Below are 6,672 nucleotides of genomic sequence, written 5' to 3' on the forward strand. Positions count from 1 at the left end.
TGCTGTTGTATTCCCCAGAATACTCAAAATTAAGTAAATTGAATTGGGAAAAAAAGATACCTTCAGTATTTGTTTAACCTTTCCACCTAGACACATGCTTTTGTGTCCATTTATCCAAGTTTTTTATTTTATTTTATTTTATTTTATTTTATTATTTTATTTTATTATTTTATTTTATTTTGTTTTATTTTATTTTATATTTGGGGCGGGGGAGCAGCAGAGAGAGACAGAGAGAATCTGAAGGAGGCTCCAACCCCAGCACCAGCCCAAACACTGGTTCCATCTCACTACCCTGAGATCATGACTCAGCAGAAATCAAGAGTCAGTCCCTTAGCAACTCCACCACCCAGACACCCCTCAAGTCTATTTTAAACTGATAAATAATACAGTTTTGTTCCCTAACATAGATCATTAAAATATTACAGAGAGAAATTATTTTTTAAGCTTGAGAGTTGAATTAAAATATTTGCTTTTTTTGAAATTGCCAATTTTGTATTATAGTGTTGTATTTGGAAAATTTTCTCAATTTTTAGTAATTTTTCTTTTTAGATCTTTGTGTTTTCTTAATCTACAAATGATTTCGCTTACAAATAATAATATGGTTGCATTCATTCATTTGTTCAATCAATAAATATTTATTGAAATCTGTGTAATTTGTACAAGGTTAAGCTCTGAGAGTAATCTGGTTATAAATGTAATTTAAATATAGGATTTTTCCTTATTGAGTACTTACTATATGCCAATCAATGTGCCAACCATCTTGCAAACACTATCCCTAAACTTTATAAAAATGTAATCTGGCTATTTTGGTAGCAATTTACAGAGGGATAAGTTGAGGCTCAGAGAAGTTGGGATTTTTCTAAGGCCATGATCTGCCTTGTGCAAAATTCACATCATTTCCAATATTAAACAATTCATTCTTTTAAGAAGCTAATGGTTTAAATAGGAAGCTATATGAGAAGTAGTACAGAATGATATCTAGCTGCTTTGGTGTAATTTGACACAAACCTGTAATTAAAATAATAACAATAAGCACAAAAATAATAGAACATCTGTTTTACTGCTATTGGAGGTGAAGGGACCAAGTAGACAGAGGGCAGGTGGTAAAGGAATTCCTTAAAATGCTACACAGAGCAGATGACTCAAAAGCTGAGCCACTATCTGGCCCATGATATCTGTCTAGTACGTATTTCTGATGAATAATTAGAATGGTATGCAGTTTCAGGCATATAAAAATGGACAAGCTATTCTAAGTAAAGTTTCTTTTTTTTTTCCTCTGTTGTCTTTTTTTAAATAATAAATTTATTTTTTATTGATGTTCAATTTTCCAACATACAGAATAACACCCAGTGCTCATCCCGTCAAGTGCCCCCCTCAGTGCCCGTCACCCATTCACCCCCAACCCCCGCCCTCCTCCCTTTCCACCACCCCTAGTTCATTTCCCAGAGTTAGGAGTCTTTATGTTCTGTCTCCCTTTCTGATATTTCCTACCCATTTCTTCTCCCTTCCCTCCTATTCCCTTTCACTATTATTTATATTCCCCAAATGAATGAGAACATATGTTTGTCCTTCTCCGATTGACTTATTTCACTCAACATAATACCCTCCAGTTCCATCCACGTTGAAGCAAAACTAAAAGACAACTTTTAGAGATCTTAGATACTAGTCCTTTATCTGATACGTCATTTGCAAATATCTTCTCCCATTCTGGAGGTTGTCTTTTAGTTTTGTTGACTGTATCCTTTGCTGTGCAAAAGCTTCTTATCTTGATGAAGTCCCAATAGTTCATTTTTGCTTTTGTTTTTTTTGCCTTCATGGATGTATCTTGCAAGAAGTTACTGTGGCCAAGTTCAAAAAGGGTGTTGCCTGTGTTTTATTGTTTTATTATTATTTTTTAAATATTTTATTTATTTATTCATGAGAGACACAGAGAGAACGAGAGGCAGAGACACAGGCAGAGGGAGAGGCAGAGGGAGAAGCAGGCTCCATGCAGGGAGCCCGATGCGGGACTCGATCCCGGGACTCCAGGATCATGCCCTGGGCCGAAGACAGGTGCCAAACCGCTGAGCCACCGAGGTATCCAGTGGTGATATTATTAAGAGACATGTTAAGACTTCTGGACTTTATCCATAGATATTAAGAGCCATTGAAAGGAATTTAACAATCAGATAGTCTTTAGGAATATCTTTCTGGCTGCAGTATGAGAAAATGAGAGAAAAGATCAGTAAACAATGAGATCGGTTTGGAAGATAATGCCAAATGAAGTGAGGGATGACAATGAAGGCTCAAAGTAAGGTAGTAACAATGGTGAGGTAGAAACAAAGATTGGAAAAATCAAAATCTAGAGTTGTCAGGATTTAGTATTGAGTTACAGATAATAGGGTAAGGTAAAATAGTCATTTCTATTTCAAGTTTCACTCCATTGTTTAAAAATTCCTCCAAAAATGGTAAATGATGACAAGGAAAAAAAAGTGTGTATATATATACATATATATATAGCAACATTTTAAAAACTTTAAACAGAAAGTATACAATATAACACATTAAGAAAATATACAGAAAAAACTTTGTTTTATTTTTATATATATTTTTTGTATTTTGGTCTCATTAGGTACTCTTTCCAGAGTCTAATACTGCTTACATATTTTTTTCGTTATTCTCACTAATGTGATGAATTATATTTATGAATATCTGAATAATGAGTCATTCTTTAATCCTAGAATAATGTTGATTATTTTTTGTTTATATTATTGAATATTCACAATTTTTAGTATTTACACATATGTTCCCATTAGTCTTTTGTCTATAGGATTGTTTGTGGATATATATTTTTGTCTAAATTTTTATCAGAATTATATGTGCTCTTTTGTATAGCTTTCCAATTTTATTTATGACAAGATATATAGAAAGCATGATCTGATTCTTGAAATGTGGGGAGAAAACTAAGGAAAAAGATAGTGTACTATAGTATGTTGGAGAGAGTGGGAGTATAACTGTTAAGTTTTAATTTCTTCCTCAGTTATCAATTAAGTCTTCATGGATTTATGTTTTGTAATTTTCCCTCAAATATCAATTTATTCAAGACTTCGTATTACTTATAGAACATGCTACTATAATGTTAAAAATATCTCTAATCTGGGACGCCTGGGTAGCTCAGCGGTTGAGCATCTGCCCCTGCCGGGGCATGATCCGCCGTCTCAGGATCGAGTCCCAAGTCAGGGAGCCTGCTTCTCCCTCTGCCTACGTCTCTGCCTTTCTCTCTCTGTATCTTTCATGAATAAGTAAATAAATTTTTTAAAAAATATATCTCTAATCTAGTATTATATGATTCCTAAATTTATTTTCTATTTCATTAGATTTTTAGAAGTTGGTCTATTTTGAGAGCTTGTTAAAGATTGGTTATTGGATTATTTTTAATCTTTCCCATTTGCCTTCATTCAGCCCTTTTAACATAAAATTATTTTATATAATACTTTATCCTTTTAAAATGTCTTAAATTGAATGCTTGATTGAACTTCCTCTCTTTTTTTTTTGTCATAAAAAATACCACTAAGATTTTTCAAGACTATGAATTTGAGCAGAATATATCATTGTATAGATTTCACATGTTTTGCTATATATACTGTTTCACTTTCATTGTTCCATTATTAATATATGTTTTTCCATTGTTCATATAAATATGTAAACTTACGTATATGTGAACGTATATGATGTATATTATCATATACACTTGCCGGCTTTTCTTATTGAAACCTAAATCACTTAGTACAATTTATATTGCAATTGTATTTATTTCATCTTAAAAGCTGGTAGGTAGTGTGTAGTGTATGAAATAAATGCTGACATGCATAGTGATAGCTAATGTATATATAATCATTTTAACTAATTTTTTTGCATAATCTTTTTTAAAAAATTTATTTATACACAACATGAAGACCTACCCTCCTGACAATTTTTTAAGTGCACACTACATTATTGTCAACTATGGGTACAATGCTGCACAACAGATCTCTATAGTTTATTTATCTTGCTTAACTACAACTTTTGTCCTTCATAATAACTGATTATTTCCCCCTCCCCTAGCCCCTGGCAACCACCATTCCACTCTTTGATTCTATGAATTTGACCATTTTCTGTAGTTCATGTAAGTGGAATCATGCAATACTTGTCTTTCTGTGACTGGCTTATTTCACTTAGTGTAATGTCCTTAATGCCTTCAATCCACAGTGTCACATATTGCAGAGCTTCCTTCTTAAAGCTGAACAGTGTTCCATTCTATGTATAGGCCACATTTTCTTTATTCATTTGTTGGTTGATGGACATTTAGGTTGTTCCCATATCTTGGCTATAAGTAATGCTGCAACACAGGTGTGCTAATATCTCTTTGAGGTTCTGATTCCAATTCTTTTGGATAAATACCCAGAAGTGAGATTGCTGGATAATATGGTTATGACAGCAAAAGCAAGATAACAAAAACAAAAGAAAACCACTGGGGACTACACCAAACTAAAAAGCTTCTGCAAAGCAAAGGAAAGCATAAAAGCAACCATGAAAATATTTGTAGACCATATATCTGATAAGGGGTTAATCTTCAAAATATACAATGAACTTCTACAATTTAATAGCATAAAAACTAATAAACTGATTTTAAGATGTGCTATGAAATAGCATAGGCATTTTTCCAAAGAAGACATTATACATGGTCAACAGGATATACAATGGCTCAACATCACTCATAATTAAGGGAAACATATATATATATATATATATAACCACAAGTGTTGACAAGGATGTAGAGAATTTGGACCCTTGCACACTATTGATGGAAATGTAAAACAGCGCATCCACTATAGAAAACAGTATAGAGATTCCTCAAAAAATTAAAACTAGAACTACCTTTGACATAATCTTGAGGAAACAAATTCCTTTACCCATTATAACAGTTTCCATGGTAATAAGCAATTTGCTTTGTGCTGATTCACTTTCAGCAAAGGTAAGAGAAACATCGGGCTGAAATGAAAGATTTGTTATAGGATGTGTATTGTTGGATTAAAAAAGAGGGAAAATGAGCAAATTCTGTTCTATTTGTTTGTTTTTGCTAAATTATGACCCAGTTTATCCTGGCAAAACTTGGCTTGAGTCTTAACTGTTGTTAGGCAGAAATCCTAATTTTGGTTACTGACTAAAAGGTATTTTAAAAGCTTTGTCAAAGCAGTTTTTAAAAACTCAAATTTGTGGACTAACAATAGATATCCGCTGAATCTTGGAATTTTAACATGTCTCCTCCTTAAAACCTTGTTCCCAGTAGTATTTTGCAAAGCCTTTGACGGATCTCTTTGGTTTTGATGGAATAGATGACTGGGTTGAGCATAGGAGGTACAAAAAGGTAGATGAGGGACATGAGTGTATGTACATACTGTGGGGCATGCCTCCCATAGCGAGCGGCCATGGACACACCGACCATAGGCACAAAGGACATAAGCACAGCCAGCACACATGTGTGACACACACGTATTGAGGGTCTTAAGTCTTTCCTCCCGGGAGGCAATAGAAAGTATAGAGCGCAGGATGAGCATGTAGGAGAGGAGAATGAGAGCAGAATCCAGACCAAAGTTAGAGATGACAATGAATTGACCAAAAATATTATTGATGGTAATGTCACCACAGGGCAAGCGGATCAGATCTGGATGCAGGCAGTAAGGATGAGAGAGTACACTGGCCTTGCAGAAGGACAACCTCTTCAGAAGGAAGGGCAGTGGGAAAACCATACAGAAACCACAGATGACAACAGCCATGCCCAGGCGCACCACACAGGCATCTGAGCACTGTGGCATAGCGCAAGGGGTTACTGATGGCCACATAGCGGTCAAAACTCATAACCAGGAGAACTCCAGACTCCTTAAAGGAGAAGAGATGGATAAAAAACATTTGAGCCATGCAAGAATCAAAACCAATCTCTCTTAAGTGGAAGCAAAATGTGACCAACACGGTGGGCAGTGTGGAAAAGGACACACCTAGGTCATTAACTGACAGCAGGGATAGGAAGTAGTACATAGGCTTATGCAAACTCTGTACCTCCTTGATGATGAAAAGGATAAGGGCATTGCCCACAATGGAGACAATGTAGGGGATACCAAAGAGCAGAAACATCCAATGTTGGGATGTCTCCAGCCCTGGGAACCCTGACAGGGTGAAAGGAGGCAAGTCTGAGCTGTTGTGGGGCTTACCTCCCATGTTGGCACTACTGCTTAGGTTCTACGACCACTATCCTGTAAAAAAGACAAACATACAGTTTAATTTATGGCCTAGACCTAATATTTTAAGACTCTCATGTATCATCCAACCCCTTAGTTTATAGCATTAACCAGTCTTGCTCACCAAACCACTTATCCTTGTCCCTCATTGTCACTAAGATCTCTGCAATTGTCTGAGTTTTCTGTTTATCCAGCTGGCTAAACAGGTTACTTTGCTTCCTTTACACCTGTGCCCATTGCCATGATGCTCTTTCCCACATTCAAAGCTATGAACTCTTTACATCAGTCTCTGGGCATCGTTTTGTTTAAGACTTAAGACAAAACTGCCCTGATCACTACCTTCTTGAGTATTCTGTCCTCTTTCTGAGCATTTCACTTATTCATCAGACCATAAACTCTCCTCTTTCCACTCTCTCAT

At 35.4% G+C, this 6,672-nt stretch overlaps 1 pseudogene; it reads right to left on the reverse strand.

The window, feature by feature from the left end:
- Window positions 1–5,287: 5,287 nt before the first annotated feature.
- Window positions 5,288–6,234, reverse strand: LOC112911766 (olfactory receptor 51I2-like; annotated as a pseudogene).
- Between the last annotated feature and the right edge of the window lie 438 nt (window positions 6,235–6,672).

The sequence above is a fragment of the Vulpes vulpes genome, chromosome 11 (assembly GCF_048418805.1).
Source record: "Vulpes vulpes isolate BD-2025 chromosome 11, VulVul3, whole genome shotgun sequence".
In the NCBI taxonomy this organism is placed as follows: Eukaryota; Metazoa; Chordata; class Mammalia; order Carnivora; family Canidae; genus Vulpes; species Vulpes vulpes.